Source organism: Tympanuchus pallidicinctus, unplaced genomic scaffold, assembly GCF_026119805.1.
Source record: "Tympanuchus pallidicinctus isolate F22 unplaced genomic scaffold, pur_lepc_1.0 scaffold7, whole genome shotgun sequence".
In the NCBI taxonomy this organism is placed as follows: Eukaryota; Metazoa; Chordata; class Aves; order Galliformes; family Phasianidae; genus Tympanuchus; species Tympanuchus pallidicinctus.
The window spans coordinates 10,099,621-10,113,460 of record NW_026294791.1 but is presented as its reverse complement, the minus strand read 5'-3'; the positions used below and the strand labels follow the sequence as shown (position 1 = coordinate 10,113,460).

Genomic DNA, 13,840 nt, shown 5'->3' with positions numbered 1-13,840 from the left:
CAGGGGAAAAAATTAACATGCCGTGGGAAACGGCGAAGCGCTCCAAGTACAGCGCGCGGAGGGGGAGCGTAACGAGGTGCTCCTGCCCGCTCTGATGCAATCCAGCGCCGAGAGAGCGCTGGGCCAGGAGCCAGCGAGCACCGAAAAGCTCAGCGCAGCGAGACTTAACCCTTCCGCCGTGCGAAGGGGCACAGAGCGGCTGGGTTACACCGTGCGGGAAACTTGCTGAGGGAGAAGAAGGGATGTAAGCGCCAAGGCAGCCAAAGAAACCGTGTGGTTGCGGGCGCGCGGGCCGAGACGGTTCTCCAGTCACAAGCGCTTGATGAAACGTGGCCAAAACGATCAGGAATTGCAACAGGTCCCAGCCTGCCGTCCACCTGCCGCCGCGGAAACTTTCTGCAGGCCCCGGCCGCGCCGCTCGCGCTGCACAGACGCCAACCTTCAGCGCGGAGCCGCGGGGCCCCCGGCCCGGCTCCTTCCGGCGGCGTCGAGCGAGCGCCAGCCCGGGGCCGCGCCCGCCCCGCCCCGCCCCGCCCCGGGCCGCCCCCCGCCCCCGCCCACACCTGGCCGGGGTGGGCCGTGCCCGCGGGTTGCGGGCCGACTCGGCGGGAGGGCTGGGTGGCGGCGGAGGCCGGAGCGGAGCCGACAGCGGCCGGGAGCAGCGCTGCGGCGCTTCGCGTCGTGGCCGAGTGCGGCGGTCGGAGTCGGGCACAGCGCAGGTGAGCGGAGGGCGGCAGGTGGCGGCGCGGCGGCGGCAGTGGGGCGGGCGCGGCGGAGGGGCGGGCGCGGCGCGCGGCCCCGGCGGGGGCGGGCTGGAGGCGGCGGCGCGCGCGGAGCGCGGTCCCGCGCGGCGGCGGCGGCGGCGGCGGTGGTGGTAGCGGCGGTAGCGGCGGCTGAGGTTGAAGGAGCGGAGCCGAGCCGAGCCGAGCCGGCGGGCGGTTTTCGCGCGGCGGCCGGAGGCAGCATGCGGGCGGCGAAGCCCCGGAGCTCCGGTAAGTGGCTACGGCCGCGGCGCCTTCGCCCCGCAGCCCCTCGCGGCGGGCTCGGCTCCCGGGAAGCCGCCAAACTCCGCCGCCTGTTGAGCCCCTCGCCTCTGCGCTCCCGGCGCCGGCCCCGCTGCCGGCCGGTCTCTGGCCCGCGGGGCCGCCGGGATCCGGCTGCCGGATCCCCCACCCCCCACGCCCTCCGGGGCCGCCACGCGGTGCGCGGTCGCCGCCGGCTTCGCACCGCGGGGGCCTCCCCGGGCGGGGAGCGCGGCTCGGCGGGGCTCGGCCGGGCACCTGCCGCCGCGGGGCCGCTCGCCGGGGGCCGCGGCGTGACCTTCCCCGCGGCTCCCGGGCTCCCCGGGGCGGCCGTCCCGGAGCGGCGCGGGGAGGACGAGGGTGGCTCGCGGCGTTGCCGGGCGGTGCGGTGCCGCTCTCGGAGCAGGGAGGGCGCTGCAGCGGGCGCGGGGCGCGCCGTGCCCCCGGGGAGAGCGCGGGGTGCGGGGCCAAGGGTGCGAGAACAAAGGGCCCCGCGCTGCGGGCGGGGGGAGGTCCCGGGATCGGAGGGGAAAAATACCGCATTCAGCGTGGAGCCCCCGAGGCCGCCGCCGGGATTGGGGAGCCGCGACCTGTTGGGCTCCGGGCGAGCGGCTCGGGGCTCGGGCCGGAGTTCTGGGCTCTTAGCGGAGTGAGCGCCCGATGTCCGGGTGCTGTGGGAGAGAGCTCCCTGGAGCCGACTTGGAGCAGTACGAGCGCCCGGCGTGAGTACGTGGAATAGAGGGAAGTGTTTCTGCTCTCGTGCTGGAGGGATGCGCCGTGTTTCCTGGAGACTGACCAGGGCAGCTGCGGTACGGCGTTATGGAGCGCTGTGCTGATTTCAGATGTAAGCAAATGAAGTTGCATCGCCAACGTCGAGTGTAGAATTGAGCTGTAAGGAGGGGTTTAGTCTGAGGGTAACCGGATAACCAACACTGCAAACGTAGGCGAGGTTGGATATTTGCTGTTGTAGAGCTCTCTGAGGACGGCTGCCGTGAGTGGGGATGGCAAATACAGCTTCCTTATTCTCTTGTAGAACCACTGCTGCTCATTTTTCAAAGTAAATGTTAAGAGAAATGACAAATTTAATTTGAGATTACAAAGGTCCACCGCTGCAATTGACTTATCTCTGTTCCTGGTTGCGGATGGTTGTTCCTGGGCTGCCAGGGCGGCTTTAAAACAGCTTCTTTCTTTCTTTTCCCTGTATTTATTTATTTATTTAAGTATACTACGCTTCTTCCAGCAATGCAGGAAGTGCTCGGCTCACGGGAATGATTTTATGGAGGGAACAAGTGTACTTTAATCCTCATTTTACTATTTCTGCCATGGGGCTGAGCTTGTGGGAGCAGCGCGTCACTGTGCTGAAGTGTGTGGAGAGCCATGAGGGCTTGTTTGCATGGCGAGGCGGGGGGTGGCCAACTTCTCAGTGTCAGCCTTCACCCCTCCATTGCACCGTGCGAGTTTCTGAGCGTACGTCACTGCCATGTATGCTGCCCTGCCTGTTGGAATAGGGCTCAGCGTGACCGCAGGGAAGGGGTCAAACAGGGCTGTGGAGTTAATACATCACTTCAACTTAAGGGATTCTTGTAATTCGGCTTCGTTACCGATTTTGCCATCTGCCCTTTTCTTCGCACACACGTATCCGTAGATACATCTCGGAGAAGTATGGTTCAGGCTGTTAGTGACATAGCAGGAGCTGGAGATAATGTTTTATTCCCATCCATGTTAGCAGGGAGAAGGTCAGTACCTGGAAAACCCAAGCAGCAGCCTTCCTATTCTGTGGGCTGAGAGATGTGCAAGTATTTCTTCATTATTTTTAACCCAAGTCCTGCTTTTGGGAACATTACCTAACTGTCATTGGCAAACGCAGTCAGAGCTGGTGATTATAAGGAGAAAGATCTAAGCTTGTGGGTAACAGAGAAGAAATGTTTTCCTCTTTGTGTCCACATAATGCAGGGCTGTGGGAAGATATGCTTAATGAGGATGATTATTGCTGTGGCTTTCCATAAATCCACTTGTAATGGAGGCTTTGTACAGTTACTTCTGAATCTGTACATTTAAAAACTGCAAATAGCGATAATGGAGTTGGCTAATAGCAGACTGTCAAGTAAGTGCAATCCTTGTGATAACGTTCAGCCATAGATCTCCATTTAAGTATTACTTTTAAGCAGAAAATGTTTCTTGTAGGTCATAGTATGTGCAGTTTGGAGGGGGGAAAAAAGCCCAATTGTTGCTGTGTGCGCCTGAATCTGAACCAGCCAACTTCATTGCACGGAGGGTGCTTTTCTCCTCATTTTTTTCCAATCTGATCCATTTTAATTTCAGTAGGAGTAATGATGACTGGCTTTAAAACAAACCTCAAAGCTTGGAGGAAGAGCTCTCTGTGATGGTGCAGGCTGGGAGTGGTGCGTGGGGAACGTCCCTGCAGTGCCACCAGGCACAGGTTTGGGGCTGATCCCATTGGAAATGCCAAGCAGGACAAACCTTTCCATCTCGGCTCTGAATACCTTTGTTTCTTTCAGTACCACTCAGAAGCTGGGGCTGAGAGTTAAATTACCCTTCTCTTACCCAGCCTAAAAACAAAAGGTGAAGCTGGCACAGCAGGGAGGATTTTTAATGGGTTATTTCACCACGGTACAGAAGTAACGCATTCTTCTCGAGTGAAGCGCCTGTAATGGATAGCAGATGCCTGGTTCAGGGTTTGAATGAGTGCAGCTCTAACTTAGGTAGTAAAGAAGCTGCATCAGCGAGGGCCTGGCACCTGAGCTGCCAGGAAGAGACTAGGAACAGATTGTTGGGAAATCTATGTGGTGCTCACCATCACCACTTCAGGAGGTGCCTTCACTTTCACCTTGCGTACAGTTGGAGGGCTCCTTACATGCTGTTACGTCTGATCGCAATCCAGCTGTAAGAGCAAACTGCTTCAGTGCAGTGCTCGGATGCAAGATGTATGCTTCCTTTCCAGTAAAAACTTGTAATTACACAGGGTGGTAGCTGACTGGAAAGTATTGCAAAACATATGTAAGAATACTGTTGTACAAACTCTGAAGCTGAGGAATGACTCACGGCGCCAGCGCTGTATCAGATTCTATCTATACGCTGGGTTTAAATGACAAGTTTACTTTAGGCAGGGAATATGCAATTTTCTTGTACTCTTTCTTCATGTAATGTCAAGTGAGCTTAATGAAACGGTGCATGCAGGCACACGGGAGGCACCAGTTGTAGAGCTCTAATGAGCAGAGGGAAGGGGTGCTGCTCAGCTCCATTTGTGAAGGTAGCAGGGGCATGCCCTGTGCTGTGTGCATTGAAACCAAGTTTGTGATACTGTTGCGTGTCTTGAGACATTTGTTTCTTTTAGTATACCTCATAGTTTGCTCAGGTTAGTAACGCACATGTGTTTCATTTTCTGTAGGAGTGTGTGCTTGAGTTTTGGCACAGTACACAGCCATCCTTACATGTTTCTCTTAGTTGAGCTTCTAATGGCTGTTAAGGAATTTTGGCCAAGCATTCCTGAATATAAAAATCAGATTGCTACCAAAATGCAAACAGGATGGTGGGAAAGGGGCCAATGATTGTAGAGCAAGGAGGCTAAGAGTGCTTTCTGCTCGAACAGCACAGGTTTTGTTCATGCCTTTGTTTTTGCAGTTCTGATTTATTACTAGAAGTTGCGCATAGAGCTTTGCAGAGCCCTGAAAAATGCAGGATGGGTAAATGGGCAGCAGCGTGCTGCAGTCAGGGGAGCTCATGGGAATTGGAGAAGGAGCAAACCAGGGAGCAGAGGGATGAGGCCCGTTGGCAGTGCCTTGGTGGAAGCCCTGTGTGCAGACGCTGTGCTGCCCCTCAGCATGACCCTTCTGGTTTCGTGCCTTTGGTGCAGATGGAAGCAGCCCTTGGTCTTCACCTTCGCCATGCTCACGAGGCTGCAGTGAGCTGCACCTGCAGTGGTTCTGCTTGCTGCCAGAGGTTCTCATCCTTGGGTTCTGTGAGGAGGTTAAGGACGAGCAACTGGAGTGCTGCTATTTAGTGGTAGTGCATGCTGTGTGTGCACAACTGTGCCTTCCTGAGAAACGTGGTGCAATAGTCAGGCTCCTTCAAGGAGTCTGCTGTCCGAGACCTTTTCTAAGGAGCAAAAATAGAGAGACAACTTCTGGAGCAGGGGATGGAAGCAATGTATATAATCTAGTTAAGATCAAAACTGGTAGAGCATCTCCTATCGCCTCAGCTCAGAGAGGGGGAGGCAGCTCTGTTCGGATGCTTTCATTAAGTGCAATCCACTGTGTAGCTGACATATGGAAATGCCATTAATTTGGGAAAGAATAGGGCTGTCCTGCTCTTACCCTTGTCCTTCAGCAGGCATAGAAGCTTCCAGTTTCCAACCTGCCCAAAAGACATTTATTTCTTGGCACAAAATTTCAGCTGCAGCTGGCAAGTGGGTAAGTGCTTTCTTCCAGCCTTTCTGAGAAAGGGAGGAATTATTTAGGTTGGCACAAGAAGTTTACAGTTAGGAGTTGTCGGATGAAACTGAAGAGAGGAGAAATGTGAAGATTGGCCATGTGACATCGCTTTCTCAAAAGCAGTGTGAGAAACCTTGTCATTGCTTGTAATTAAACAAAGCATGCATGCATCTGACTGTGGAGAGGAATTATCTTTTGGGTTAATAGGCCTCTCTTCCTTATTTTTTTTTTCTTCCCCTTCAAATGGAGTGCTTGACACTGAGTTGCATGTGTGTATGCAAAGGATAACATCTGTTCTATTTTGTGAGATCCACATAGCGTAGCTGCTTTTCTATCCCTCCAGTGTGCAGATTCTTCTCCTGTGTGTCATCCTAACTGCTGAAGTCAGCCGGGCACTTAAGCTTTGTAATAACTCCTCTCTGCAGGAGCGGGAGGTTATTCATGGGATGGTACTTGATCCTCCAGTTAAATTTCCTCACAAAATTAGTTCTTGGAGTGTTTTGGAAAAGCCATTACATTTCTAGAGGCATTTGTGAGTAGGGATGGAAATGGGACTATTGTCAGGCTCTTCTGGAGCAGGTTTGGAGACTGTCAGAGCCTTCGGTTGGGCTGTGTACGTCAGAGGAGATCCACAGAACTGGGTTAAGAGGGGCCTCATCCTTTTGTACATGATGCTGAGAAGGCATTGTGGTGTTGTGTTTTGGGGATGGAAATTGTTGGGGGGGAGGGGGGAAACACTTACTTTTGGATGAAGTTGTAAACTTTGACATACTACTTTTCTCCAAACACAATGTAGTTACGTGTATATCGTAGTTGCATTTGTTTCATCAAATTTGATCAAAGGCTTAGTAGTTGCAGAATCGATAGTAATTCTCCTTTCTTAACAAAAAAACCTGTAATTTATGAAGGCACCTTCCATCGTGTTTTAACTACTTGTAATACAGAATTTGTGGGGTGATACAAATTGAATAGAAAATGCACGCAGAATCCAATAACCTGTTTTCCCTGTTAAGTGAAATATGTAACAATTAACGTAAACAGTGAAAATTAACCTCCTAAGCGTATGGATAAGTGGATGTAGAAATAATTTGTGATACATATTCTCGTTGGTTTTGCTGAGACTGATCTTGGGCACAGACAAAATTGCTTTACAGTCTTATGTATTGTAATCTGTGCATTATTATGTGGTAGAAAGCATACTCGTAAAATTGTATTTAATTTGAGGTTGAGGCATGAGTTTCTGAAGGTGTGTTCCAGATACCAACTGTCTCCTTGCTGTAGCCTTGTCCGTAGGTATCTTCCATTAATAAAGCACGGGCTGCACCAAGGGAGAGAAGTATTTCAGCAGATTGTGAAGTCCCTGCTTTAATTCTGCCTCTTGACATTAGAGTAAAATTATAAACTATTGAAGAAAAGCGTTGTCACCTTCCAAACCCTTGTGAGGTTGAGTTGTGTTTCAGAAAGTCTCACTGGTTTGGGTTTGACATTTCTCTGGATCCATGGGCTTGCTTTATGTGCGGTGTTGTGGTGGAATACCTGCTGCAGTCTTTTGTTTGGACTGTTGGCTCACAAGGGGCATTTCAGAACGGCTCCTCCATTGACCTCATCTTTTGCAGTCTGTAGTTGTGGGCTCCAACCTCTTCACCCACACAGATCAGCAAGGAGAGCTTCTGGAGGGACGGGTTATGGGCGTGATTGCAGCTCTGCTCTTGGCTGATGGACGGAGAGCTCTTCTGTTACTCGTGGTTGGATTTTGGAGGAGAGCTGTGTGAGTGCAGGTTCTGATGGGCCCGTACTGCCCAGCAGCGCATCGTGCTTTGCTCACATTTCCGTTCCTTGGCTGCTCACTTCCCTGGCTTTCTGGCCTGCTGAGACTGTGGCTCACAGAGAGCCTCATCTGTACGGGAGAAATGTGTGGAAGGGTGACAAGTGTGCCTCAGTGATAAAATGCCGCCGCTTTATGGGAGCAAGCTGTTTCTGCCGATAATTGTGCTTGGCTCTTACTATGTTTCTTACCTGAAGCTTTATTATAATGTTGCTTACAAAGTAAAAGTGTGCTGCTGTAATAACTCAGTGACGATCTCTTGCTTATGTCTGTGGAAGAAATAAGCAGCATAATTAATTATAAGAAGGAAGAGTTCGAAAGGATTATGAGGCAACAGGCTGCTGCGCTCCTCCAGCAACCTGCCCACCTGTTGCCATCAAGTTGGGCATTTTTTAAGATGATGTATTTTTCTGAAGAGCAATCAGAGGCTTCTTGGTTGGCCAAGACCACCTAGATAGACAGGCAAATGTCTGTCTTTAAAGGATGTGTGCAGAATTGCTGGGATCAGCCATGTGGCTGCAGAAATCACAGAACCATTAAGGCTGGAAAAGACCTTTAAGATCATTTAGTCCCCAACCCACCCCACCGTGCCCACTGACCATGTCCCTTACTGTCACATCTCCATGGTTCTTGAATACTGCCAGGAACAGGGACTCCACCACCTCCCTGGGCAGCCCATGCCAGTGCATCACTGCTCTTTTGGTGGAGAAATTGTTCCTAATACCCAAAAGGAACCTTCCCTGGCACAGCTTAAGGCCATTCCCTCTTGTCCTATCAAGACAAGACCATGTCTTTCATAACTGGGAACCATGGACTGCTTTGTTTGCTTGGATCGCTGTTGTTTAAGGCAGGCACCAGGAGTCGTGTGGTGCAGAACAACACATTGTGTAGCAGTCAGATTGCTGGAAAGTGTTTGTAAATGTGAGTTTGAGATAAAGCTTTCTGTTTTTTTCTTATTAAACTTTGACGAATAGCGCTTGGAAGGCTAGTGAATTTTTGATGCTCTTAAATGCTGTCTGCGAGGAGCAGGTGAAGACTCTGATGACCTCCTGCTTTTCTTCTTGCTTGTTTTTTGTTGAGCAATGCCTCTGCTGCACGTTGCCTTGGGATGTCAGGATTAATGCTGGCATTCTGTTGTTGGAGTTGGGGTGGTGCTGGGCTGAGCTGCGTGGTGCCCAGGCTGCAAGTGGGGATGAGCGCTCAGATATTGGCTTCCTTTGTATCTGAAGTGAGTTAACAGCCTCCTGGATTCTTCTTGCACAGTGTAATTAAAATAAACACTACAATACTAATCATTTATGTATTTTTGCCTGTGGGTGAAGTTTTAAATTAGAAGTAGCTATACTTCGGTGCAAGTGGATTTTTTTTATTATTATTATTATTATAGCGTTGCCTATTTCCAGTCTGGTAATATTTCTGTGAGAGTGCATAAAAAATATTGCTAGGCAGATTTGTTTTTGTTTTTTTTTATTACCTAATTGTATATTCTAGTAACAATGTAATTATTGCTTTTAACAAAAACTGCCTGACTTGAGTGTTTAATTCCATCAGACTCAAGCAGTCGCTGATGAGGTGATAAATGATAGGTTATGTGTAGAAGTGGATTTGCAATTATTTGCTGCTTTGGGGGGAAAAAATAATGATGTTTTGTTTCTGTCCAATGACTAACGTTGAAAATCAAAGCGGCGCACCAGATGTTTTTTCTAATGGCTGTGGTTCAAGGTCCCTTTTTGTATGGAGGAGTGTTTCAGCTGAGTTTGTCTGAGAGCTTTGAAGTTTCTCCCGCTTGTTAACGCTGCTCTTCTCCGTATCTCCCATCCCAGACCCCTCTGTGAGCGGGTGGTGTGAGCAGGCTGAGCTGACCGTGCATTCACGGGGAGGTAAAGGGGCTGCAGAGCTCAGGCGGTGCGGGCAGAGCGCTTCCATTCGCTTGTGTTTATTTCAGAGAATTAAAATAAGAATAAGTGTTTCGCTTTTATTTGTTGATGTCTGATTAGGAATTAGGAGAGGAAACTGAATCGCTGGTGTGATTAGCGTTAGGTTTTGTTTCTGCTCTATGAAAGGACTCATTGTGTGAGGCTTTCCCTCCATAGCTCTGCTTAATCCCGCTGAAGTCATTCTAACGGCAGCGGCGCTGGGGGCTCTTCGTCTTGTTCTCCTGCACGCTGCGTGGTGCAGCTGAGAACATTTCCAATCTGCAGGAGCTGCATCTCGTGCTGACGCTGCCGTCGCAGCACAGGGTGCCACGGTGGCTGGTAAGGTGGGTGTGTGTTGGTGCTGGGGGAGAGGAGGTTGGCCTGAAACCTGCAAGCTGCCCCGATTTGCGTTGCTTTTGGATTCCAAATCTGGGCCCGTGGTTCTGGTAGCCCAGTGGATCTGCTGCCTTCATGCAGCTGCGGCTGAGGGAGGTGAGCTGCCTGGTACCGGCTGCAATTTCTTCCATAGATCAACTTTCTTTGCTGATGTAGTTCTTCTGCAAGGGGAAACCTTAAAATTGCTCACTGTACTCTTTCAGAAGTGATTTTGCAAGTTAAAGCTTTGTAGAAATCCAGATATTTCTTGCTGCCTGCTTAGAAACTGTAGTAGGCACAATGGCTCTTCTTTCAAAAAAAAAACCAAACAAAAAAAGAAAAAGCCAAAAAAAACCCCAACCACCCTGGAAGAAACAAAACCTGCACCCCACGAGCACTGGCCTTTCTTTTCTTCTGAATCGGAGTGTCACTGCAAGGTCTCAGTGATTTAAAAACATAAAATAAACTCCCTTGAGGAACGTATTAAAAATTATTTGGTTCACCGAACATTCAGTGCACGATCGCTCTTGGAATCCATTACATGCCTTTAGAAAGGCTTTAAAAATCCTCTCCGACAAAGTTGGTCTGAGTTTTGTCCCTTTGGCAGGTGGGCATGTGGGAATTTCATAGCTTTATTTTCATAACAGAAGCGTGCAGAATTAGTATTGATTTTAGCATAGCTGCCTGCTAGTGCCGCTGTATCCAGGGGTCGTATGTCAGCTCCGCTTTGTGGCGGCAGCTTTCCCTGCTCCCTTAGCTGAAGCCTCGAGTTGTGGGGCTCTGGAAATAATTGGGAAATGCTGGTGTTTTTTTTCTTCCTTTGAATTCAATTTGTAAAGCTTTATTACTTAGAATTAAATTCTTATCAGGTTGAAATGGTGCATAAATTCTTGTTGAATGAAGACAAATGGCATTAGAAACCTGTGAAAGTAAGCTATATTTTAGTCCTACATTTATTTTCATTTCCATTGTAACACGCTGAAAACATTTTGCATCTACTTTGCCTGTGCTTATTGCTGTTCTCTTGTCCTGGTAATTTTGAATGGTCAAGTCTGGGAGAATTGCTGTGCCATATTCCTACTTTACAGCATGATTACATCTTACATAAGCATAGAATCACTCAGATTGGGAAAGACCTTAAAGATTGAGTCCAACCATGACCTAACCATACCACCCTAACAACACTCCGCTAAATCAAAATCTTATGGCATCACTTAGATTCTTAGTGTAGCATGGCCTCTACCTGTCAGAGCATGCTGCCAGTGTGCACTGAAAAGGCTTGTCATGTTGTTTGCATGTAGCAAAAATACCTCCTTTTGAAGAACTTTCAGCTGATGATGTAGAAATCTGGACATCTGTTTCATTGGCTTTTGTATGCAAATATTATTAGCTGCTTGGGGCTCAGTTCTTCAGAGTCTAAAGTCAGATAAGAATCACAGAATCGTTAGACTTTGAAAAGCCCTCTAAAGTTATCCTGCCTACCCCTCCCCCTGACCGAGTCCCTCAGTGCCACATCCCCACAGCTCCTGAACACCTCCAGGGATGGTGACCCCACCACCTCCCCAGGCAGCTGTGCCAGCACATCACCCCTCTTTCTGAGAATAAATCCTTCCTAATATCCAACCTGAAGGATTTAAAGGAAGCACAAACAATGGGCAAACCCTTAGGATACACAAGTTTATTTGATTAACCCACCTGACCTGCAGCACTGGAGAGCAGTTAAATATTTGGACAGTCAGCAGTCCTGTTGGGTGCTGGCCTCCATTTGTGGTTTATGCTCTGTCTTTTGCTGCTTCTGAGTCTCAGATGATGCTGAGATGGTGCCTGCGTGGCCCCGGGCCTGGCTCTGAATCAGACTGGTGTGGTTCTGTCACATGGAATGGGAAGGGATGGGGGCAGGGGGAAATGGTTAATTGTGGGTTGTCAGTGCTGGCTGGTGACTGGAGTTACTGACCTAAGCAGAGAGGGCACTGCTGCCCTGAGATGTGCAAAAGACTTGTCAAAGCCTCATCTGATCTCCTGCATTAGCTGTACATGGCAATAAGGAATTAAATGGAATTCCGGAGAGGGGAGATGTTCTGTTCCAATAACACCTCAAAAAAATCAAAATGAAATATTGGGCTGCATGAGGCGCATCACTGTTATCCAACCTTTTTTCAATATGATCATTTTTAATTTTATGTGAGCTCATGTTAGTGCTTTAAAAACTCATTTGTCTCCTTGTCAGCAGCTTGACCGGTATTTTAATACAGAAGATGTGATTTTTGTCTTGAACCAGTTTTGCTTATCAATGGGTCCTGCACTCAGCTGGAAAATTGTTTGACTTTTTCAGTGCTGTGGTTTTGATGTGAGATGTGAGCTGTAGGGAAGTAGAACTTGTGTGAGAACAATGACGCTTTCAATTGCTGTATTTCCACTTTGATTCAGGGGAAGGGGAGCAGGTGTTTAAGCCAAAGAACTCGATCTTAGCCTTTTCCTGGAGGCCTGTGCTAACTCTCTGCATTACTCTTGCCAAAGTCGGGGGAAAATGAGAAGAGTGGCTGCAACTCTGGCTTAGCTGAGTGCACTGCTGGATAAGCAGCCGTGGCTGTTGTGGTAGAAATAGGGATGGTGAGTTTTGTGGGAGAAAAGGCCAATACAAACAAAGCCCTCTTGGGATTAAAATGTGGTTTTAAAAATGCTGATAGTACTTTTTTTTCCCCTCTCTCCTATTCTGGCAAGAAAACAGCATGATTATAATGTTTTCTTCACACAGGTTTTGCAAAAGTGACTAGACAGCATTCAGATCTGAGCTCCTCCTGACTTTGGAGCGTCCACATTGTGCGTAATTAACTTTTAAAGTCAGGTTTTAGAAACTCAAGTGTTTCACTAGAAAATTAATGAGAAGTTTACTGTAATGTACTACTCCTTTCAGTGCGTTTTTTTTTTTTTTTTCCCCTGAAACTACTGAGTTATAAATAATTTAAATTGAAAATGATTCTTAAACTTTGATTCTGAAGTGAGCGATGAACGAGCGTTCCCCTGTATTTGTGGCCTCCAAATGAAAAATGCTTTGGTGAATAAAGCTGCTTCATTAGTTCTCACAGCAGTTTGCTGTGACACAAATGTATTTTCTAGGTGTGCTTAGAAGGTGTGAGTTTCCCAGCCACTCTGCTCCATCTTCCCACCTAATTGCTTTATGGATTTGCATTGTAGTCCTGTTAATTCGGATCTTTCTGCGTGATCGCTGAAGCATCTTGGATGAGGCAAAGCCTTCTGGCTGGAGTTGGGGATGTTGCAGCATTCCTCGATGGTGCAGTGAGCAGTAGGGTGCTGTGAGTTGTCCCTTCTTGCTCCACTTGGCCCTTCAGATGGGGTTAACATATAGGCAAGTGTTGGCTTTCCGAGCACTGACTGTGACTGTGTGCAGAAGAGCTAAAAGCTGCTGACAAGCTATAGAAGTTCTGTGTGGGTGCATGGCCTCTCGCTCTGCTTAATAGTGGATTTTTTTCTTTTTTTTCTTTTTTTCTTTCAGGAGGGACAGAGAAGATGCTGAGTTCCCAGCCACAGCATTTTTCAGATCCTTATTTGAAAGTGTTTTAAACAAGGGACATCAGAAGCCGCGATACAAAGCAACCTTTTGAAGTTAAAAGTGGGTCTGCATGAAAATGAACTGCTTGTCTGTGAAAAGAGTCAAGTGTGAAAGGATAGGATAGTTTCACTAAATGAATTTGATAGTCTGAATAAGTGTGGCGAGGCAGAGAGGAAAATCTGGAAAGGTCAGGACTGAGCATGTGACTCTAGATGAGGCAGTGGAAAGACATGAAAGGAATTGAGTGGAAATGCCTCGGTTTATATTTTTTTTTTTGCTTGAAGTGATTTATTTATTTTGGTGGAAGGTGGTCATAAAAAGAGAACTTTAGAAGCTTGCTGTGGAGAAGTGGGAATCTGACTCCTTTGGGATCTCGTACCTTTTTCATTCAGCTTTTGTGTGGTTTCAAATAGCTGAAGGATCAAAGCCCCACAAAGCTCCTTCCTGAGTGCGCTGCCCCATAGTAGGAGTGCCCTACCCTCCATGCTGGGATCACTTCAGCAGCTTTTTGTCCCCTGTACACGTTTCCTTACTATTGCTGGCTTGTTTTCAGCGATCAATGCGACTTCCAGATTTTAACTGAAATAATTCATGAAATGTGTTGTATTTCCCTGATTAGGCATAAAAGGATAGTGCAGGGAGCGTGGTAGCTGCCTTCAGTGGAGGTAAATGTGAGATGA

The 13,840-nt window shown here is 48.6% G+C and overlaps 1 protein-coding gene across 10 annotated transcripts in view; it reads left to right on the top strand.

Annotated features, from left to right (window-relative positions):
• Positions 1 to 594: 594 nt before the first annotated feature.
• Positions 595 to 13,840, top strand: part of PTPRF (protein tyrosine phosphatase receptor type F) — a 341,929-nt gene continuing 328,683 nt past the window's right edge. For 9 of the 10 annotated variants that reach the window (XM_052666114.1, XM_052666110.1, XM_052666113.1 and 6 more), the window contains exon 1: positions 850 to 992. The gene's annotated coding sequence lies outside the window, so the exon portion shown is untranslated. Of the gene's footprint in view, positions 720 to 849; positions 993 to 13,840 lie in introns of those variants that run through there. The other variant, XM_052666105.1, reaches the window with a different exon arrangement.